Below are 24,922 nucleotides of genomic sequence, written 5' to 3'. Positions count from 1 at the left end.
CCCCCAGGGATTGATATCGGGCCCAACACTGTTTAGTATCTTCATAAGTGATCTGGATGATGGGATCAAGCGTACCCTGATGAAGTCTGATGATGATAACAAGCTGAGTGGGGAAGTGGACACTCAGAAGGGAGAGCCACCCTGCACGAAGACCTGGATAGGCTGGAAGAGTGCACTAACAAGAACCTTATGAAGTTGTCATCGTTTAACCTCAGTCGGCAAATGAGCACCACACAGCCACTTGCTCACTCTCCTCGCCCCCCCTGGTGGGATGGGGGAGAGAATCGGAAGAGTAAAAGTGAGAAAAACTCGTGGGTTGAGATAAAAAGTTTAAGAATTGAAATAAAATAATGATGATGATGATAATGATGATGATGATGATGATGATGACAACAACAACAACAACATACAAAGCAAGTGATGCACAACGCAAGTGCTCACCACCCGCTGACTGATGCCCAGCCAGTCCCCGAGCAGTGGTCACCCCCAGCCAGCTTTCCCCAGCTGATGTACTGAGCATGACGTCACATGGTATGGAATGTCCCTTTGGCCAGTTGGGGTCAGCTGTCCTGGCTGTGCCCCCTCCCAGCTTCTTGTGCACCTCCAGCCTTCTCAGTCGGTAGAGCATGGGAAGCTGAAAAGTCCTTGACTAGTGTAAGCACTACCTAGCAACAACTAAAACATCGGTGTGTTATCAACATTGTTCTCATCCCAAATCCAAAACACAGCACTGTACCAGCTACTAGGAAGAAAATTAACTCTATCCCTGCCGAAACCAGGACAGAAGTTCAAGAAGGACAAGTGTAAGGTCTTGCATCTGGGAAAACATAATCCAGGAGTTCAGCACAGGCTGGCATCTACCCAGCTGGGGAGCAGCTCTGTGGAAAGGGACCTGAGGGTCCTGGTGGACAACAAGCTCAATATGAGTGAACAGCGTGCTGCTGCGGCAAAGAAAGCCAACAGGATGCTGGGTTGCATCAACAAGGGCATCACCAGCAGAGATAAAGAAGTCACTATCCCACTCTACTCAGCACTTGCCAGGCCACACCTGGAATACTGTGTTCAGTTTTGGTCCCCGCCATACAAAAAAAGATGTGGACAGGCTGGAGAGGGTCCAGAGAAGTGCCACGAAGATGATCAAAGGACTGGCAAGCCTGCTATATGAGGAAAGGCTGAGAGAACTGGGTTTGTTCAGCCTTGAGAAAAGGCGGCTTAGGGGAGACCTTATCACCATGTTCCTGTATTTAAAGGGTGTCTACAAAGAAGATGGAGACTCCCTTTTTACAAGGAGTCACATGGAAAAGATGAGGGGTAATGGGTTCAAGTTACTCTTGGGGAGATTCCGATTGGACACAAGAGGAAAGTTTTTCACAGTGAGAACAAACAGCCATTGGAATAATCTCCCCAGGGAAGTGGTGGATCCCCCAACATTGGACACTTTTAAGATTCAGCTGGACAGGGTGCTGGGCCATCTTGTCTACACTGTGCTTTTGCCAAGAAAGGTTGGACCAGATGATCCTCGAGGTCCCTTCCAAGCCAGTATTCTAGGAAATCTATGAATGTTAGTAAATACAGTAAATAATAACCAACTGTTAAATGCAAAAATGTGAAGGATGCTTGCTACATTTTTTGAGAAAATAAAGGGAACAGAGGGCAGAAATCAGTTTTGCTTTTACTGATTCAACAGCTGTATAAGGATATAAGCAAAACCAGTGATACTCTACTCCTAGCTTGCTGAAATACAAAACTCAAAGCGGGTAACAAAAGTCAAAGCTTCTCTTGGGGTTAACTACTTTCCAAGCTCTCAATGCATAGATATGTTTTTTTAAAAAAAACAAAAAACACAAAGAAACAAAACCACACACCTACCTCCAAGGGCCAGGGCAGCAAGATAATTTCAGGTAACTCCCAGAAGATCAATTCCAGGTGTGAATTCTGGAGATATTTGCTTAAATTATCTGTTTCTTGTATTCTATGAAGTAAATTCTAACCAGGTTTCAATTTACTATTTCTATTTCGGTTTGCTTTAAAATATTCAGAAAGTCTTTACACAATTAAGATCTGAAGTTCTTCATCAGACTATTTTATAAAACCTCTTTACTTAGTTGTAGTAGTGTTGATGGTATCAATAACATTTTCTTGGTTCAACAGCAGCGTTCTCCTGCTTTATTGAAACTAGAGACTATCTAACCAGATATTTGTTGCAACAGTTATTTTCCAGCTTAGATATTTATCTAAACTGCCAGTGCTAAAACAAACCTGAAGAGTTATTATGACAAGTAAAACCCACCCTAAGTATATCAAAAGAAATCTTTGGAATATTTATTTCTATTCATTTCTGCAAATGTAAAAAAGCAGCAATACAACAAAGCTGTCAGTACTCGGCCTTATCACGCCAAAAGCTTAACAATGACAAAACCAGATTGACTTTGTGAAAACAAAACAACAAAAGTATTATTTTTAAACTGAGAAAAGAAGCAAAAAACCTCTTGGCAAATACCTACATAATACAATATTTTACTTCAAGTACAGCCTTTAACTGAAATGCAGTAATATTCAATACTCTTAATCCTAGACCAAGGCATCAGTAAGGCACGGGTATATGAGAGTACAGATCTGTAATTTAAGGCAAGATCCATTACAGAAACACCCTTCGCAAAAAAAGAGGATGAGAAAAATTATAGATTGTTTACAGTAAAAAAGAAATTTTAAAATGTTCAGATACCTAAACAACTGTAATTTTGCCTTTTTTTTATATTTATATTGACTTTTCATATTAACACTACATAATAACTACACAGTAACACACACCCCCCCTGACACTACATAACCACAGCCCAGGTAGTTGCAACTTAGTTCTCACACATTTCCTTTTGCTCTTTTTTTGAGGCAGCCCTAGAAACTAACTTCCATCTGGACAGCCAAACTATCCAATAAGTGCCACTACAACATTTCATCTGAAGAATGGTCTCTAATTGTATACCATTAATAATGCTGCCGAGATTAGCATTAGCTTCACTTCTGATGCTCAACTTGATTGCATATTCTTTGGGTACATATTTGCAGTGTTACTAAGAAAACATTAAAAGGAATAAACTGATTTTTAAAACCACTATGCTTGAGTCTCACCCATTTCTCCTCCCCAAATCAAAAAAAGCCATATAAATTCAAGAATGTCTACTATGACAAACTGAAGTTTGAAGGACACTGTAGGAGCCCCTCAAACCTTCATGGAATATTAAAAAAAACTGAGCTTTTTTTAAAAGCCATGACATTGATATTTCAATATTTCAACATTGATGTTTTCAAATACCTAAAGATTTCCTTTACATTATGGAACTGACATGTTTGGGTTTTCATGTTTGTCACTTATAGGTTAATACATAGCCAGGAACATGAACTATGTATCCCGATAGGATACTGAAGTGAACTCCATCCCCAACTAGCCACTGTATCCTTTCTTTTTTTTTTTTTTTTTTTTTTTTAAAACGTGCAATAGAAATAATCACAGCTACTGTACAGCTAGTAATCACAGCTATTTGGTATGGCTAGCTGTACCAAGCTATTTCAGAACTGCTTTGCTTTCAGAATCCACTAATTTCTACAGTAAAAATAACTCCACTTTCTTTCATTGTTGCTGTGAAAAAGATCCATGAAAACAAACAGTACAAGTTCCTGACATTCTATACAAAGAAAACAATGAAAATTAAACACACAAAGCAACCAGACTAAGGATGGTAAGCCTCTGGAAGAGGTATAAAACCATATTAAACCGCTTATGCTTCGGGTTTAGTCCTTTGAGGGATTATGTCTGGATCTACTGTATGAGTAAATGCTGTGTATCACATACTGTCAACATCTATTCAAGCAGAAAGGAATCGATACTGTCTTAATTCCTCCAGTTATAACAACATAGTCAAAAGAGGGAGGGAGAAGGGAGAGGAGGGGAAGGGGAAGGGCACTGCTAGTGATTTGCCCACAGGAAGCAACAAACCTTACAGAGCAGCAAGCACAGCTGAGGCAGTGCAGCAACAGCACAGTTTCTTAGCTCAGCGGAGAATGGCAAAGCAAAACACAAAGCCTACAGCCTTGTAGGCTACACAAAAGGCTGGGAAAAGCTAGCATGTGCACATGCTTCTATCTTCTTAAGTATGCGCTGTTTGTAGCAATGCCAGATAAAATATGCAGAACATTTTTCTATGTTTTAAACTGGTATTTTATAGTAAGTCTCAAAATTCCAGTCACTGAAGTGTCAATATTTGTTAGCGTTTCCACAGTCTGAGCAGCACTACTAATAAAATCAGAGCAGATGGAAGCTGCTGTCATATGTTGTTGGGGTTTTTTTTGCCGGAGGCCGGGGGGGGGGGGGCGGTACGCAATAACGACTCCTCCACAGAAATTCATAGAGAAGTTCTGAAAACAAAATATTCTATTGGGCATTCTTTTTATTCATGAGAAATACTTGCCTCTAGAAATCCTTACAATGAGGCAAAAGCAACTTAGTGCCATCTGCACTGGCATCATTTAATAAAGAAAAAAGCTGATTCTGAACATGTGTTGCTTTTTCATAGAGCTTTGAACAGAAAATTGAACTTCATTTGGCTTCTTAATACTTTTCATGTTCTTAAGTATGGTCTCTAGCTAAAGAACGTTAAAACACCAATAAGAGAGAAATTACATGATGCAATGTTTGCCCAGGCTTTAGATCAGCAAACCAGAAAGAAGGACAGTAAGAGGTCCAACAAGCATTCAAAGCATTTTTTCAAGCACCCTTTATCCAAGTTTTTCAAAAATATGCTTTATCTTTCCTAAGAACTAAAAAAAAATTACTTAAAAAAGCAGTATGAAATGCTAAAGCTCCACAAGCCGAAACATTTAATAATGGACATTGAGCTTTAAAACTGAAGTATTTTCCTGCAACTTAATTTCCTGTATATTCCCCTTTCTATATATGCACACAATTACATGTAAATACATATAATTCACTTGGCTCTTCAACAGATATTTGTAACTAAAAATTTGCCTTCAGAACAACATGAGAGGTGATGCAGAATAAAATTCTGCATTTGGAGGTGATTATTACAACATATGAATAAAAAAGAGTATTTCTATTTTAATACATTGTGCAGTTGGTTCAGAGGAAAGAAAAATAACATACTTACCACTGTGTTACTTTTTTCTCCCTGCTGCTTCTTCCCTGAGCTTTCAAAGCCAACATTCTGTTTAAGACAAAGGCACAAAAATTTTAATCAACCCTATCCCTACTAGATAAGAACAAACATTTTATTGTATCAGATATTTATTTTGCTTTCAGAGTTTTCGTTCTGTTTTTTAAAAAGAAAAGCTGTACATGTGTGTGAACAGTAGCTTTAAGATTTCAGAGAACTTGAAAGACTTTCAAGCCAGTAAAATTTACATATATACTTTTGGGGGAGACTATTTTTGTGTGTGTACAAAACATTGCTTTTTATCCTACTTTGATTTTATAGCATTCTGCCTACGAAGTTGTTTCATTTCTACTCCATTTTAACTGCTGTACTAAATTATTAAATCTCTTACATTAGACATCTCTTACAAACAATTCTAAAGCAAGTTAAAAAAAAATACATCAGAAATTAACAGAACACGAAGAGAGCACACTTCTGTACCATTAACTTCAGGATTTTTTTAGAAAGTTGAAACACATTTAATAAGGCATATCAGATCACTGACACTTATCTTCACTGAAGTAGAACAATTATAAACAAAAACATTTCAGTGCATTTGACTGAACATATTCAAAATTAGTGGCTAGACCTATGGAAAGGATAAATTTTGCCTCCAACAAAGACAGAAGTAGAACATATCTTCAGAGGGATTAAATGTCACTATGGTCAGACAGATCATCTAACTGAACATGAACTCATGTAGAACAGCTAAGGAGCTGAGTCAGGCAGAGTATAATCTGTCAAATTTGTAGTAAGTAGAAAAAAATTTAAATTGTGGGGAGCAGAGCTAGTAGCTTCATTCAAAGGATTTACCTATAAATGGAACTACATTTCATTTCTTTCCAATAAAAAGCAGAATCAGCCCATCATAAAATCATCATAAATGTCCTCAAAAAAATCCTAAAACAGATTTAAAGTCAAGATTGTTCCAGGAGGAATGGAAGTTCCTTGGTTTGGGCTAAGAAGCAAGCAGCAGTACAATCACAGAACAATTAACTCCTTAGGAAGTATGGATTGTCACAGCAGGCTTGTGCTATAACCAACTTTCATGTTACATGCCCTATTCCTCATTCAGGAGTGACTGGTGCCAGCTTCTGCATTTGTACCAAATGGACTCCAATGCACTATACTGCATAAATCTATTCATTTATTCTCAATAGAAGGACAACCAGGACATGCAAATAGCAAGGGGAAAAAGTAATATAGGTAAAAGTAATACTGAAGCCTCAAATCTTTCAAATTTCCTGCTGGAAAAAAGCCTCTATCAGTTTAGCCAGCCTCAGAAATACAGAACAGCAGCACTCAAGACAATTAAAAAGATCAAGACAGACAGCAAGGATCAAACCAGATTCTGAAACCTGGGGTCTTAGGAGAGAGTCTGTCAAACTGCCATGGCTGCATGTTTCTTTCCTTTCCTACAGCGCTTTGCTCCTACTGAAAAACTATTTAATCTTACAAAAGCTATTCAGAGGCACTGTACACAAGCTCCCAAACAGAAGAAGTGCAGGTTTGCAATAGCTTTGCTAGGATAAGCAGAATTAATCCAGGGAATATGACAGTGCAGGACTGGATCTGACAGCAGGAGAGTCAGGCAATTGTGCCTCTGGAAAGAAAAAGGCGTAAGGTCAAGAACAATTTTAGGGCAATGAGATTAGTTATATTTTTTCCTTTCAGATCAGGGACCAGGAAGATGAGGGGTTCTGAAGCAGACCAAGGAAGTGCAACTGTATGCACAATCGATACCATTGTCCTCAGTGAAGCAGGTTTTGCCTGCACAAAGATACCCATAACCAGAATATTTTTATTAAGTATCAGGGAAGTATACACACATGCGCATAATCATTTCATACACAACAATAATGAAGAAGTTTTACTGCGAGTGGTTACTGGCAAGATTCTTACTCAATCACAATCTCCTACATAGGTGAGAAATGCATGCTTACAGTGAGCTAGATTCGAAAAGACAGTAGCATATGATCTTGATTGAGGAAATAAAAGATAAACACAGCTGGCAAAATATTTATCTCTAGATAGCCTACCTTTTGAAATCAAACAGACATTTCACACAAAGTAGGAAGGTCTGTAGACCACAGTTTAGTTAATCTTGGATTCTGAGACTGGGGAACAGGGAGGGGTGAGAGGGGAGGACCAGGGAGACACAAAGGATTCAGAGACCATTCTCAAGAAAGAGTGCATCTTGTTTTTCCTGGAAGCAGATGCTGTCACCATGTCTCGCCGTTACTCGTTACTTTGGTGTCTGAACCAAAGCCAGACTTTTCCAGTGAAGCAAAGAAACAATCTCTGCTGCGTGGATTGTCTCATTGACAAAAACCTGACAAGCTTCAGGAGCAGCACTATCTTTTCACTGGTCTTGGGTGGAGGAGTCTAAGATGTTAATTATGATACATTACCTTAAGCGGCATGAGACTGACCTACTTGAGGATTTGTTACCTCCTAGTACCAATGCTGTCGCAGCTGTTGACAACGAGAATCCTTCAACAGAGAGAGGACAGCTGATGGCACATTCTCAGTGAGCACACTAAGATTCACATTTGCTTCCAGCATGCCCCAAAATAACCTGTATTTGGCAACACTGTTGGTATACTGCAGGGGACATGCAGTTGAGAAGTGTTCTGCCAAGGGATATGGGTATGCTTATCAACAACAATGGAATGGAAAAGGCACTTTTATAGGTCCCTAACTGGCTAACTTGCTGTACAAATTATATTTTACTATTAAGATTTTCATTGTTTTGCCAGAGTATCTACAGTTCTATTAGAGATGTTTCTTATTTTGTTAAAACTGAATGAAATGCCTACAGGCTAGCAAAATGAAATTTTGTTCATTACTTACAATACCATAACAGCACTTTTGGACAAGATGACTAAGGAAACACATTCATACCTGCACATATTCAGATAAATCAGATCTGCTGAATTTTGTTGTTGATTGCTTTCCCTTGGGGAAGCTGGTGAAAGAAGGGTCTCCAAGGCATAAATGAAGGTTGCTAATTTGACATCATTTTTTTAAAAGAAACTATTTCCAAATTATTTCTCTCACCTTTGTGGATATAGCTGCAAAAACTCTCACTGTGTAAGTGTTCTGAGTGCAAAGTGTGGTTTTGCAACAAAATAAACATACCTAGATTTAGAAACACTGCCTGGGGTTCAAAATCCCCCTTTACAGTAGTGCAATTAGTGCAGATATGACCAATATGGCTGAGTTTGATCTCACCAGTGAAAAACTGCTATAATGCACGTGCACCAGACGGGAGGAGTTTCTTAACTCTTAAAACTGCAGGGAATCATGTATTAATCAAGATGCCGGTTTCTCAAAGCATAACCCTCAGCATGTATGCTCTGAGAAGTTCCTCTATAATAAGAATTAAATATAAAGTTGTTATTAAGCATAAACAATTATATCTACCGCACCATCAGAAGGTCTAGCTATTGCAGATCAGTAATCATATTGCGACTTTTAATTACCCTTAAACCCAATATTCCCCCTAAAAGCAGCAAGATACAGAACTATTTTCCACTGTTTGCCCCAAATAACTAGAATTACAGAATGATGGAGGTTGGGAGAGACTTTTCCAGGTCATGTGGTACAACCCACCAACGCCACCACCACCTTAGGTCCAACTTCAACATTAGATCCAAAGTCAAAAGCTACTTTTGAGTTAAGGCCTATGTCAGTATGTACAAAAGGAAGCAGGTCAGTTGCCTTATTTGGAAACATTTCCAGGGGAGAAAGTTGAGATTTAGTGCACCGTGGAGATACATGTTTCCGTGCCTCCACTCGAGCAAAATTATCTAGTCAACGTAATTGCTATTTGAGATACTCTTTTTCAAAGTCTTACTAAAGCAGCTGAATAATCACACATTGCTTCAATCATTCATGAATTCATGATAGACAATGCTTCATCTCACAGTAATTCCAGTATCCTTTCCTACCATGAAAATAAAAGTATCAGGAAAATCCTTTTATAGAACCAAGATGGCTTATATCGATGGATGGAAACGAAAGTAGAGAAATCACTATTTAATTGGAAATTATTTCTGCTTTACAGGAGGTAACAAATACAATCACCAAAGTAGATCCACTGTTCACAGACTTGCAAATCATTAATTTCTATAAACCAAGGTTGCTTTGCAGAACAGTAAATGTGAGGAGGTTTAAATTGTTACTATATACTGTTCCTAATAATTCTGCTTAAGGCTTTACTGATGTTTGCCCGCTCTGTTACTGTGATGCCATTGCATTAGGTCAAATAACCGCAGACTAAGCGAGGAATGAAAATGTACAAAATAGACATGACACTGATTTTATACTCCAAACAATGCTAAAAATTAAGAATTTTAGGAAGGCTTTAAAATCAAGCATTTGAAATATTAAAATACCTGGCATCCTTAAACACTGTATTCATTTAATATAGGCTTTTTTTTTTGGTACGCAAAATAAACAGGTTTAGTGATCTATTTTCACATCAATTTGTTTCTTGTCTCTGAAGTAGACAATACAGTGGTATCTGAACTTCAAAAAAACAGGAAACAAACCATGCACAACAGAAAAATACCTGAGGTCTTCAATCAAGGAGACAGGGCTTCCTGGATCACTTACCTTGACCTCACAGACCGTCCTTAGGGACTACCAAACCAGCAGGTCTCGGAACAGCAACAGTCTGCATTCCATGCACTATCACAATTCTTTACCAAGTTACTTTTCTCTAAGTGACATTTGTGCTAACCCAGTGACTAGAAGTGAGTAGCTGTGCCTGAGGAAGCTTTGGTTAACACAAAGAATCCAACTTGACTCAATCTAGGAATTAAAAAGAAAAAGCAAAAAACCCTCATTCTTTGTAAGTTATGACAACTCTCACCCAAGCTTCAGCCATTTCAGAGATTTCCACTACTGCTACAGAATTGACAACAACTTTAGAGAGGACTGGACATACCTAAGTCACATCAGGATGCCAATTAGCACCAAAAACAATGTGACATGAGCATTCAGGATAACAAGAGAGGTTGCAAACCCATGAGAAAACTATTTAGATCTGGTGCCCTCACCCTTTGCTCCTATGCAATCCCCTTCCTTTTCACCCTTCCCCCCCCCCTCCATTCTTAAGAGTTTCCCATCAACACATGAATCCTAGACAGTGACAGCTCCAAATGGTCAGAGCTTTTTCAGGCCTATTATTGTTAGCCACAGCAAATGTGCTCAGACCTCAGTCTTCTTTCACAGCAGCACAAGAGAGACTGATGATGCGAAAGAAGAGGAATGTGGAAAAGCTGGGAAACAAATGACTAAGAGTCATTTCCGTCTACTTAAGAGATGGAATATACCAATTTAATCAGTAGGAAGATTTGTAATTAAAAACATGAAAACTGAGTCATACATACACACTAAACTAGACCAGAATGTATACCACCATTTCTAGAAAGGACACATTTGACCTAAATGAAATAGGTGGTTAACTTGTGTGATGCTATTATCATGACCCTTATCTCTTTTTTCCTACTCCCATTCATCACATAAACCCTTTTCCCTCCTCTACTTCATCACACCCACATCTTTTATTAGATATCGAAATACTTTAGGGAGGGACACATCTAATTTTATTTGCGCAGTACTTAAGAAATATGACACCATGTCTCATAGGGACCATGGGCACGTATAAAACGCTGGCGGCACCCAACACCCATGCTTCTGTGAGCAAGAAGTGATTGGCTAAATATTGCATTAAGTAGATGCTGACTCATTAACACAGATAACCTGTCAACTACTTAGTATGAGGAAGACAGAAGTGATCTAGATACTAAAGTGAGTATGACTACCAAGCATGAAAGGAAGAGAAAGCACAGGGAATAAGAATCTTTGGCAAAGATTTTGGGCATGATATTTAACTGCATACTGAATTTTCCAATAGCAACTTGTGAAACTTAATCAAACAAGTCCCAGGATGAGCCACCCATCTGAATGACCCCAAGATTGTCACAGAGTGTGCACTCCTGTCCTAAAATATGAATGACCTGAGATTTAAGTCCTCTTGGACAACATTTAAATATAGGTTTCCAACACCACAGATGAACAACTTATTACTTATACCCCATTAATAAGAACAATAAAGGTGGTATATTTCTCTCAATTTAAAACCTACACAGACAGATGTACTCTTGATATACCTCCTGCATCAGGGAGACACTTTGTCAGTTATGCCACAGCTTATGCACAAAATTGGATCCTAGAGCTGTTTCAGATAATTAAAATACAGAAGGCTGTGGATACATACTGCAGCAGAAACCTAGGCACAGACAGAATTCAGACTGCAAATTTTACAGGTTCTGTGAATGTTTGTGGCACTCTAAATGCGTGGATTTGTCTTGTGCCTGTGGCCTTTTATTGCCACTGGCTAGTCCAGGAGATTCTGCAACACAGTTTGAGCTGCTAACCAGCTGAGGCTTTACATTTATCAAATTACGCATAAAATACTAAATTGTTAGAACCAATAACCACCTAGTAGTTGTCTGAAATAGGTTAGAAAATAGGTATTAGGAACTTGAATTTTTTACATTTCCCAATTTCAGAAACACAATTTTACAGCATAATGGACATTTCAAATCAAAATTGTTTAAAAAATAGCAGAAACTAACAGCAAACAGTTGCTATAATTGTACACTGAAATATAGATCTCACTCTACCAGCCAAGTCACTGTTAGGGTATGTAAATTCCTGAGTTCCCTTTCCTTCCAGGGCAGAGGTGAGCGGTGCTAGTTGAGCAACTCTTAAATCTATTTTTAGACATCATTTTTCCCCCGCACATGTACAGGCATAACTTTACAATTAACAGTTACTATTATGAACCTTTTACTTCCTTCTGCATTTATTTTGTTTCTCACTGTTTTACGAAGTTGAATTAGGAGACATCACTGACCAGTTTTATTACAGATACAATGAGCAATCTTAGAACTTGCTTGCAAAATTGCTAAACATTCATAGCTATGAATGAAATTAACCTCAGCTGTGCTCTTAACATACAAAGTGATTCCAAAATATTAGAGTGTTATTGCTTGTTTGAGTGGGTTTAAAGAAAAAAAGAACTGTCAGGTACTTTTTATAGCTTCAACTGTCAATTATTGTGCACATCAATTCACTATCATAACAGTATATCATTAACTCACCCCATATGCACATTATGAAGATCAATTCTTGAATGTCAGTGTTCTCTACAAACAATAACAAAGGAAGACACCAGGAGGAATAATACACTTCCATATTCAAAACAGGAATTAGACAGTGAGGCAGGAACAAAGCAGAATCATGGAGATATGAATTTTAAAAATGCACTGATTTGAAGCAGGGATATACGCTCAAGGCAAGCGTCCGGTATTAAAACTTTTTAGTAAGCTGTGAATAATTGAACAGGTGTCTTACTGGAGGTTGAAGTTTCCTGTTTGAATCGATATTAAATTCATAACTAACTGCAACAGCTACTGATTGTGACTAAACATATACAACGTCAAACCAAAATGTATTTTTACTCTATTACACTTCACCCAGGCATGCACCATATGCTACTGAGGTATGATCCATTTCTCCATGACATTATCACATTACTCTTGAAAAAAGACTAATGCTGCTGCTTAATCTCATGGTTTGAGCCAATTTCTAAACACTAAGCCTTGGCTTGCTGTCAGATCTCCTCACTACCTGCCTGAGAATCAATGATGAAGGAGCAGATTGTCACTTTTTACCATATAATTTAAAGCTACCCAAATCCCTGTTGCAAGCTAATTTACATTCTGCAAATACTGTTCTAGAAGTTATTTGTTTCATGGATGGAATGGAGCTATAAAATCCCCCTGGATTTTTATTATGTAACAGGATAGCAATCCTCTTCAAACACACAAAAACAATCCAGGACCACAAGCCACCTGAACTAAAAGGCAAACAGTTCATTAAGGTAATAAAGATTTCTATCATTTGAAATCACAGAGCTGCAAGGTAATTAATCCCCAGCTCACAAGGAAATTTAAGGAAATTAATATGCTGAATTCAACTGATTGGAAAATAGTCCTAGTTTTTTCTATTTAAAAAAAAAAACAAACAAACCTCTGCAGATTGAACTTGAAGTAACCAATGCAGAGATAGCTTCTGAATCTGAAAAAGCAGGAATACAATTGTTATTTAAAAGCCTGGGTAGAAGATGGCAGTGTCTGGAAAAGAACAGGATACGAGTTTGCTCTGTTCCCTCTGATAATGAGGTTATAGTGAGGGTTGTTTTGCCTCAATTCTTAATGGCTTTTTATTAAACAATCTAACACAGCATAAGTGTAACAAGCAGAAATTGCTGCTTGTGCGTAAGTCTGCAAATCACCAGTAGGTTTCTCCTCATTCCCAATTTCTCATTCTTTGAATGGTCATCTTGGAGAAATATACTGCCTGGAGGAACGTGCCCTTCACATATTGATAGAAGCGCTACCAAACTGCATCATTATATTCATGCATCTTCCAAAATCCTTTTTACTGCAGTTGCCCATTCCAGTTCACAGTATCTTCCAGTAATATGTGAAATGCATTATTAGATCTGATAGCCAAACAATGGAGGTTTTTTGGTTTTTAGATACAGCTCCATTCTCACTTCTGAGTGAAGAAGGAAACAATTGGATGTGAGCTCTAAAAACAACCTGACGTCTGTTTAATCTAATATAAAATCAATTCTTCTGGATCTTCCAGATCTTCTCCAACAAGCCAATATAACATCTAGACAAAACAATTAACTCTGTATTCAAAGCTTTCACAGCAATAAAGCAAATCACCTGTTTACCTGCAGATTCCTGAATTCTAAATTCTTAGAAAAACGGATATTTATCAAGCTGCATTAGATGACATCTCTATGCAATATTCTGTCTAGCAATAAGACACTGCAACTAAAAAAAATAAATATTGATTTTTAACATGTCGGTCGTCTTTCTTAACAGCTGAAAATGCACTAAGAATTTTTTCTAGTATGGAAAAATCCCAGTAGTAAAGATCAGTAGTGAGATTAATGGACTAATTCCATTTTAGATAACAGCTTTCATTTTAATACCATTAAGGGATCAGAACTGAGACAGACTGATAATGTCATGGATAAAATCATTCAACACAGTTTTAATGCATGTGCTCTGTGACAACACACATAGTCCAGTTTTCCCATAAAGCTATACAAATCTAGAAAATAATGCATTTGAAGTTAACAGTTGTCTGATGTTCACACCAGTAAGAGACTGGGCTGAGAATAAATGCTAACAGCATGATCTATAAAAACAGAGACCAAAATGAGCGCTAGCAGTTAAATAGCAGTAGTGCTATTAGCACTCCAGTTAAAAGGAAGAAACATTCTCAACAGCTTCAATTAGACCTGGCAGGCCAGTATCTAAACCCAAAATAGCAAACACAGATAGAGCTTAACCAATTTATCTAACACCCACTAGTTTAAGACTAATGAGTCTTAAACTTAAATCTTGCTAGATATAAAAATGCCTGGGTAATCACTCCCTACAGAAACCACATCTCTATCTCCAATCAGTTATTGTTTGCTTTAAATGCACATGTGAAGAAAACTACAGCTGACATGCTTCAAAAGGAGGGAAATTTAAAAGAGGAGCCTTTACTCTCAGTCAAAATTTTCTCTCTTAAAGAGGTATGGGAATAAAAAGGAAAATAAGAAAGGGCATATAAAAAAGGGAAAAGAAAAACTTGATTGGGTTGCTAACGTCTCCTATCAGTCCAAGCTTTCTCAGAGACCTAGTACTGCTCTACAGGTGATCCTTTCAACGAAAAAGTCCTCAAAAAAGGTGAGAGCCCCTGAAGAGTCATCTCTCTTTTGCTTCCTCATCCATCCCATTGTGCTTTCTTGTGCTGTTGGTTAGCCCATTCCTCTCCACTCTTCTGCTTTTTCCTCTTTTTCAGTATGTTCTTTCCCACGCCGAGTTGCTTCCCCGGCCTTTCTAACACTACAGTATCCCTGACACTCTTCCATCTCACAGGAAAGCTCCAGATGAAGAGCACCTCTGGGGATTGCCTACTTAAGTTCAGTGTGCATAAAACCAGAACTTAATCTCAACTGCCACCAACAACTGTTCTTATCACATGCTTTGATTACTACTGTGGAAATCGCAAGTATCCTGCCCGTTACTCTGACCCACAACTCTCCTCAGTTGTTTCTCCCTTGAGTTCCTGTAGTCACACTTCCCCCTTGCCCCAAACACACAAAACAAAACCTTAACCACACAAACTTGCACCACGTACTACAAAAATAATTTCTAGGACACTGCTTGACTGTGTTGCTAGTTTAAGTAACCCTATTTTCCCCCTTTTCTATTAGGGAGATAAGCAGCTTATTTTCACTTATTTTTCCAAACTATTTTCTCATTCAAAATCAAGAGGGAGACTCCTATTCAGTCAATTAAGTTACCTTCTGTCACCATCAATTTTTCGAAACAACATTTGACAGCATCCCCACACAGATACATAATTCACTGTGAGTGCCTTCATCTTCTTCCTTATCTCTCGCCTTCACAACAATGCTTAAAAATAAAATCCTGACAATTACCAGGCTGCTCATGTGCAAATATCATTGCTCATCAAGCTAACCACTACTTCCCACCACCCCCCACACATCATGTGCTCCTCTATCTATCTAGGTTACCTTAACCTGTCCTGGAGGACATACAATCTCTGTTGTCTATCCCATACTCATGTTGAATCATGATAGGTGATTCCAGTTTGTTTACTAAAACTCCTTTAGGTTACATCATCACAAAGGGTGATCATACTGTTTGGGAAAAAACTTGATTTTACCCATCCTGATCTTAAACACATTAAAATGCACTACATGTTACATCTATACCAACATATGCATACTAAAACCAGTAGAGTTATGCTGGTACAAGCCTTCTAACTAGAAAATTTAAAGCAGAGATCTACCTGGTCTGTTTCTTTCCTGTCCCAAATAGTAGCAAGCAAAAATACAAATAAAGTTTAATAAGAACATAGAATTCAAAAGAAGGAATACACTAAGACCTGATTGTCTTCCAATATAACAGGGAGAAGAACGAACTGTGGGCATCAGCCCCCAATTCTACCTTGATATGTGCCAAGAGCAATGACGGAATGCAGTAGTCAAGCAATGTCCTTGATATCTGAAAGAAGGTGGGGGGTTTTTTCCCCTTGTGCTCCGATTAGCTCAGTTACGGCTGTAGAAACTACCTTCATGCTTTCATAGAATCGTAGAATGATTTGGGTAGGAAGGGACCTTAAAGATCATCTAGTTCCAACCCCCCTGCCATGGGCAGGGACACCTTCCACTAGATCAGGTTGCTCAAAGCCCCACCCAATCTGGGAGAGGGCATCCACAACTCCCCTGGACAACCCGTTCCAGTGTCTCATCACCCTCACAGTAAAGAATTTCTTCCTAATATCTAATCTAAATCTACCCTCTTTCCGTTTGAAACTGTTAACCCTCATCCTACTGCTACACTCCCTGATAAAGAATCCCTCCCCGCCTTTCCTGTAGGCCCCCTAGAAGTACTGGAAGGCTGCTTTAAGGTGTCCCCGAAGCCTTCTCTTCTCCAGGCTGAACAACCCCAACTCTCTCTGCCTGTCCTCACAGGGGAGGTGCTCCAGCCCCCTGATCATCTTCGTGGCCCTCCTCTGGACCTGCTCCAACAGGTCCAAACTTTCAGAGAGTTTTTCCTCTGGATTAGAGAGGAGGTATTTCAGCTCCTAAACGAATGAACACATTTGTAACCGTGAACAGAGATTTAGAATGAGTCTGGAATACTTTTTACCGGAAGTCTGTATTTTAGCACAAAAGGTAGGGAAGGAATGAAGGACCATCAGCAGCCATATAAGCATCTAAACTGAGCAAGAGAATGGCTTGAGTTCTACATAGCCAGGTACTAGCAAAAAGACCACAGAGGCTTCTTCACGTAGCCAAGAACGACAGGCAGATCAAGCAGTTTCGTATCCTCAAACAGCAATAGTTATATGCAAAAGATAAGCAGTGCTCCTTTCTCACATATGCAACTAGTTCAAGGGGGAGAGGAAGGAAGCGTAAGAATAAAACACTTCATGTGATATACTGGGGAAAATATCAATCCCCTAGCCTAAAACCAGACTGAACCAAATTAATTCTAGGATTATAATCCATTAATTTCCTGAGTGACCAAGAAATTTAAAAACTGAGCCACTTGTCCATTAACAATTCTACAAGGAGTCAGTTTGATCATCAAGTTCTTCTCAATTTTCTCAGTTACGAAAGTCTCTTATTTTGCCAAACAACTGAAACATATCTGTCAAGCATATAAAAAACAAAGGGTTGGTATATTTTATCTCATTCTCAAGCACCTTAGTGGTCCTAACATTAGCATCCAATATATTTTAGGTGGACTTCCTGCATCCCTCACTTCCTGCAACCTTTAGCTTCTAAACCGTAACTCATTGCTGTAGCTTTTTTCCCCTTCATTTAATTAACAGATGGACACTTTTCACTACAACATTACCCTGGTCTAGATTTGTTGTTTTCTAAGCATCTACTAAAACATCCTTTAACTGATTTCCCTTTAAAACTGGAGTAGAAAAGGAATTTCTATACAGATAATTTGTCTGAATGGCTTCCAAGTGCTCTTTTTAAAAAGGAACAAGTAAATGCTGCTGATTAAACTTTACATTTATTACATACAATCAAAATCAATTCATAGTCATTTATACTTTATCAAACACAAAGAGGTTTTAAATACGCAGTTGGTTACTTGGCACCTTTCTATGTCAGGTGTGACTCCAAATCCTTCTACTCTGACTTCTAAGAATAACGCATCCATCATCTTTTTTAATGAACGCTTTAGTACTACCAGTACAAGACCACCTGCACATAAAAATTAAGTTTCCTGTACTTATGGACTTAGTCATCCTGTACGTGACTGCAATTTGATGGTCCGTAGCAAGCTATTTATGCTGTGGCTTACCAGAGAGAATACCCATTAACAAGTATTAATTTTTTTTCAGTTCTCAAAAGTCAAAAATAGGTAAATACGTAAAGCTATTTTAATCAAAATAGCACTATCCTTTTCCCTCACTTTGCCCTTCCTAAATTATAGGCAGCTATTTTAACCATTGAACACATCACTCTTCCTACCAAGGGCCAGTGATACTAAACAGACCAACCATAAGCTTTCTTTTTTCCCTCCAAACTGAGTACCTAACACTTCTTTCTTTATAAAGATCCTTAGAATTATTCATCAGTCCTTGATGAACAGTATTTCCAATACCTTTCTTTTGTATTAGAATAAAGTTTGTTTTTTTCTTTCTGCATGTTTTATTAACTATTCTATTTGCCTCTCCTCTGTAAACGATGTTCACTTCAAGTTACTCTCTTCGGAGAAAAATCTGTCATCTCTTTTTGCCCTAAAACCAAGCTACTGCTTCATAATAGGAAAACCCACCCCTTTTGCACCACTTACCTAGTCAACTAGCTCACTTTTATCGTCATCTGCCTTTGTCCTCACTGGCTTACCAGCAGGAGAAATGTCAGAAGGCCACCTGGACCTCCAGAAACCTTGTGCACCTGCCTTTTGTCCATTTATACATTACTGTCTTCCAATTGTCATGGTGTAAATTCCCTTTGGATGGCTAAAGATCTTTATGGACATGAAATCTGCAGGATAACAACTTGATGGTAATTAGATATTCCTAAATACACAGCACTCTTCCTGTACTACCCCTTCCCTACAAATCAAAAGCAACTCATTCTTCCTGCTTTCTGTGTACAACACTTCTTTGGCCTGAACTTGTTGCAGACTGGCTAGCTGCAAACTAGCCTGCTCCATTTTCTGCTCTTACTTAGTGACAGCCAGTATTTCTCATACTGATAAGGAGTACTGTAATACATCAGTCTGTGCAGCTCTCCACACCATTGTTGCATGATCCTCCAGACATAGTAACAGCACTGGAAGAAATCTGTACTTCATATAAACTTGTGCAATTACATTTGTAAACTTGTTCAATTTGTACTTCATATAAAAGGAAGTATTTTGGCAGAAAAACAAACTATGGCACAGCCATTACAGCTCCCCGCAGTTGCTTAAGACATTATTGGAAGTAAAGCATTTTACTAGGCATTTCTGCCTCATCATCATTTCTTCCCCTTAGCAGGAAAATATACTTTCATATTATAACGGATACAATTACATCATTAAGAAAAAATCCATGAGGGGGAGGGGAAGAAGAACAAACAAAAAAGAAGGAAATAGTCAGTGAGGTCTGTGAGTGACATAGAAGCCATATCTTAACTGAAGAAATAGGCACCGACATTCTTGAACCAGCAAACTGCATTGGCCAAGACCTTCAAAGACAACTGTCAAAAGGAAGTTTGCTTGCATAAATTAGTTAGCATTTAATTCTATCTCCACTGAAGAATGTAGCTGGAAAAGAAGAGGAGAGAGGAAAAAGGAAGAGGAAGCCAGAATGAGCCATGCTATTTAAATAAGTTAGAAGTATTCTCTGCATACTTTTCCTCTGAAACCACCACACACGTTTATGGCACTGTATAAGAAGTTTTTTATTTGCTAGTTGCTGAATTGACAAATAGGATCCAAGAACTGCTTATGCAATGCAAGAGGGAGTTTCCCAATACCTAGCCTTTGCATAGAATTAAACAGATTTGCCTACATGCAGTCAGGATGAACATTGTTTTCCTTAGAATATCCAATTCTGGCCATGTGACAACCAGGAAGCTTATCACGCATGCCAACCCTCTGATAACCTAATCTTGTTTTAGACAGACTGTTAGCAATGCACACATTTTAAGTGCACTAACTACTACCCTTCATAAGTCCTTAAACTAAAATAACATTCAGCAAAGCAGTCTAAAATATTTTAATGTTGAAATGCCCATGGGTCTAGGAATCATTTCACCTATCGAGACAGCTTGTCCATACCTCTTCTGCACTACAGGGAACACCACGCTGACAGAAGGATGAGTTCCCAACGTGCATTGTCAAGATAAAACACATCTTGTGCTGACTGGATTAACCTTCATAGCTGTACCACCTGAGATACGTTTGAGCAGGCACTTCATGCCAGAACTTGTCAATAGAACTAGGAAGGGGGAGATTTGGGTCACCATTTATTGCTACAAGGAGAAATGAATCAGCAAGTCAAGAGGTCTCACAGAGTAAATATGCAAACCAGAGCTTATATAAGAAGCTTGGAACGTGTCCAAAACCTATTGCAATAAAGAAGCCACAAGAATACTGAAGGGATGGGATACAGGGGGCCCTCTTTAGCCAATGTTGTTTTCTTTATTCAGGTGGAAGTCTTGATGGCAAGACAATGAAATAGAATTTTCCTTAACTGACTCTAATTACATACAGCTTCAAAACTGCATCCTTAAATAAAGCCTAGTCAGAAGACCAAATATACTCTATTGCAAAAGAAGCTGCAACACTCTGTACAAGTGAAGATTTCAGAGACTTGCTAAATTCACCTATTAGGCAGAGTATGGATTACATAAAGTAAAGAAAAAACCTGACAAATTTTAGTATTTATTATTTGGTCTTAAGTTTCTTTCATATATTTCAGCTATACACAAGTAAGAACTCGTTTACGGTCTGTATGTTCACCATGTATTTCAGTACCTGTAAATACACATTGATACATTACCTTCATCATTTAGCGCTGTGCTCATTATGGATTTAGCAGCTTGACAAATAATGGCACCTTTTCCAGAAACCTGTTCATTACAAAACTTTGAGAAGCTGGAGAACACACACTCAATTGGCATTAAGAAGCCTCTATCCAAGACGATCACAAAACATCAGAAACACTTACTAGGTCTCTTGTGATACCTACAGTAAATATTTCATTATAACATGCTTTACAGTCCAGCTATTCAAGATCTGCCTACAGCCACAAGCCTATCGCAAAGCCAGCATTTACTTCCCAATCCTGTTCTTTTTAGCTGGTAAATTATCTTCCCCCCAGTAAAAGCTCATTAATCAAGTATGCTAATGAACCAACAGGAGTGAAAAAGGACTAGACATAAGAGCAAACTACTGCAAAGCAACAAAAAATAAACTCTAGATTAACCATTCCATTTGAATTATCTTAGTAAGACTTAATAAGCATTTCAATGTGAAAACAAGCAGATTCACAATGAAACTAGGATTATAAAACAAGATTCTAATTCAACATAAAATTATTCTCAACATTCAAACATGTGTATCGGCCTATTCTCTTACACATATTGGGGAATGTTATTGAACAATATGAATAGCATAACAAAGGAAAGGAGCCCAAATCCAAGCTGTGCACTATTGCCTGAACTCCCTGCTTTCTTATTGTTAGCTTGGCAGTAAACGGGACAGTAATAGCATATTAAAAGTCTCAGTCTATCCACATGATAAAATCACTTCTCTTTTGTGACAATTTCTTCACAACATCACTCACTAGTCAGAGAACTGTGAAAGAAATCTCAAAAGTTTAGCAGAGAAAAATGGCACTTTATCCAATTCTCTGTAACCAAGGATCTACAGAAACAATAATTCTGAAGCCTTCAACAGAACATCAAGTACTTTTAACAAATTTAAGTAGGATTTTTCTCTCAAAAACATAAAATCTGCTCCTCAAAATAAATATTCTTGCCTTTCCTCTTTACTATCCTTTTTTATTAAAACCCACTCTTTCCCCACAAACCCATTTTTAAGCAAAAGTTCCAACACTTGTACTATCTCTTCATAATGGTTCCTAATTTAAATCTCATAAGACACCTGTATTTCCAAGCACATCATTTCTACAATACTATTAAGCATTTAAAACAGTAGTTTTGCTATTAAAATATTTCCCCTCTCAAAAGCCAAACATTTTCTGTGGATAGTCACAAATATTTGTGAGTCTATTCTACCTACACTCTTGAATCTGAGCAAGAGATGAAGAGAGCAGAGTGCAGAGTGGAAAATGCATTTGCTCAATGGTCCTAATTAGGACTAAGACAGTATATTAAGATCAAACTTACCCTACTGGAGATCATACTCCAGTATATTACATTCAAAACATACTGTGATTTACTAAAGATTTTTGTGGTGCTTCAATTAGGCATACACTTACTAAAGAAAACGCCACATCATTCTGATTATATTGTCCCTATAATTCTTTAAGAGGAGCTATGTGCATCTGCTGTTGAATTATGGGATTAAAAGTAAGTTTAAACAAAAAAAATCTCCTTCAGTCTCAACCCCTCCAAAACATACCACTAACATTGTGGCAAGCATACAGAACCAAAACAGTACATGCTTGCAACTGAAAAAAACCCCAAAGCCAACCCCCCAAAACCAACCAACAAAAAAAAAACCCCAATCATATTAACCTTTCTCTAGATAGGATAATAGCATCTAAGTAAGCTTACCCAGGGCAGAAGTATTTGTTTGAAACTGGTTTTATTTTTTGCACAGAGCTACCTGAATACATTACCATAAAATGCATTACTACCTTGCATACATTATATAGCATTCAAAGTAAATAAATAATACAGAAAATTATAGCAGAAGCAATGGAAGCCAGGGTGCCTATACACAAGTGCTCACACAAAGCCATATCAACATGTTAAAACCGTAGACACACAGACCATGTTCTGTGACCCAAGTGCGACAGACTGTGCCACTGCGGTGAATACCCCTAGCGCTTCTTGCCAGAAAGCAACCAAAATTCACGGTTCTTATGCATATTCCCTACAAGCTACTGTAATACAAATTCAGCAGTTAAAACAAAAGTTTGTCATTCTTGCATGTGAGGGTGAGAGAAGATATTATTAGTACACTGTAGAGTAACTGAAACAGTAAGAGCACCCAAAACATTTCTTCCTCCTTCAACACACCTGGACAGTCACCTACCCGAATCACTCCACCACTGCCAATTCACACCATAGGAGTCTAAATCAGCTTCTGAACTTGGACCACAGAATCACCAGGACGCAGAACAGAGTTTATTAAACCATCCACATGGATCTGTGAAAAAGAATTAAGAAGTGTTTTCAAGATGACAGGTATAAGAGGCCTTGCACAAAAACTAAGTTTCAAATCCACACATTGTGTTATACCAGAACTAAACACAGAAGACACAGAAGTGGTAATATGTAACTCACCACCACAACCACCATTCTACAATCACTCATTTTTGCCCTCTGCCAAATTTCAAAATAATGCAAACAGAGAAAGCAGTGTGCCAAAACACAAAAAAGGTAGAACTGATTATCATCTCCTCCTACTATGCCAGCCAAAACCAAAACATACGCATTGATAGCAAGCTTGAGTTCAAAACAGCTCCCCTTCTGTTACTTGTATGAATGGAGTTTTAATGCAATTATCAGGTTAACAAAATGTAACCAAAACCAACAAGAAGTTATGTGCACGACCTCAACTGGATGACTTCCTCTTAAAGCACTGCTGTTCTGGTGAGTCTCAAGCACATTCTCTGAAAGAGAATACCACCCACACTGTCACAAATACTCCCACAGCCCTCATGGGGAAATACAACTCCTTGCAACAGATGAGGCTTCAAAAAAGCTGCAATTATTTTAATTGGACCTGCCAGCTGCCTTTCATTTAGCTTAACATGAGGTTTTATTGAAAGTCTACAGCCACAGCCATTGGCAAGAGTGGAAGCAGTTAGTTACAAGTAGTTGGATCTATTTCTGAGAAGCTTACTCTGCCTAGTGAGCTTTTGTGGAGTACTGCCATATACTCTATATGTTGAGGATACAAAGTTTTATTATGTGGTCCTGGCTAGCAGGCCGGAATAATGCAGTAAGTCTAAGATGTATATGGAACACACCCTTAGCCTCATCTTGATGACATTTGTTGGAGACAGTTCAAATAAGGTGCCAAAATACGGAAGAAAGAGGGGATGATAAATTACAGAAGAATGGTTTTGTCATCTGCTTTTAAAACAGCAAATACATTCCACAAAAGAAAAAAAAAGCCTAATACATGTAGGTTTCTAAGTCGATAACTGGAATCTTTCCTGAAAGAAAAAGATTCTTCAGGAGATCAAATCCTGATTAGCATACTCTTTTCATAACACATTCAATATACAGTCGCAAAACTGAGTTTCATGATTCCTAAAGTTTCTAAGACAAAGCAGCAACGGAAACGTCATTGAAATAACTATTTCTGCCACTTCCAGAACACTCTGTGAGACTTAACAAACTTTAAAACATACTAAGACAATTTTTTAACAGATCTCAGCTACCTTTTCCAAAACACTGCTGGTATCAGCTCCCCATGGTGCCATGGCCAGCACAGCTAGAAACTCTAAAGGATGCCAGGGTTGATGACTGCACTGCTACTTTCCTGGCTTGCTCAGGAATAAAAAATTTGGGTTGCTGTCCCTTATAGTGGTGGCTCTGGAACCTTCCTTCTGAAATTTTCCTACTGTTTTCCCACTTACAGACAAAATTTTTGCATGACTAAAAATACTAACATAAGTATTGTATTAAATCAAGTTTGTATCTGGCCAGCAACTCACTTCATACACACCCCATTTAGGAACTGCTGCTCTATGATGTAAAGACTGAAGCAGCTTTCTTGGCTCTTAAGTAACAAGAGCTGAATAACTTCCCTCTCCCTCGTCTTGCAGTCTTCCACAGAAGGTTAAACTTTCAGTTCAGTTTGAGAGGTAAG

The 24,922-nt window shown here is 38.2% G+C and overlaps 1 protein-coding gene across 7 annotated transcripts in view; it reads right to left on the bottom strand.

Annotated features, from left to right (window-relative positions):
• Positions 1-24,922, bottom strand: part of ERBIN (erbb2 interacting protein) — a 123,009-nt gene that overhangs the window by 78,888 nt on the left and 19,199 nt on the right. For 5 of the 7 annotated variants that reach the window (XM_076362808.1, XM_076362814.1, XM_076362811.1 and 2 more), the window contains exons 2-3: positions 23,135-23,248; positions 5,163-5,219 (exon numbers count right to left, since the gene is read on the bottom strand). The gene's annotated coding sequence lies outside the window, so the exon portion shown is untranslated. Of the gene's footprint in view, positions 1-5,162; positions 5,220-23,118; positions 23,249-24,922 lie in introns of all 7 variants that reach the window. The other 2 variants (XM_076362809.1, XM_076362810.1) reach the window with 2 other exon arrangements.

The sequence above is a fragment of the Aptenodytes patagonicus genome, chromosome Z, assembly GCF_965638725.1.
Source record: "Aptenodytes patagonicus chromosome Z, bAptPat1.pri.cur, whole genome shotgun sequence".
Lineage (NCBI taxonomy): Eukaryota > Metazoa > Chordata > Aves > Sphenisciformes > Spheniscidae > Aptenodytes > Aptenodytes patagonicus.
This window is presented reverse-complemented; position numbering and strand designations above follow the sequence as displayed.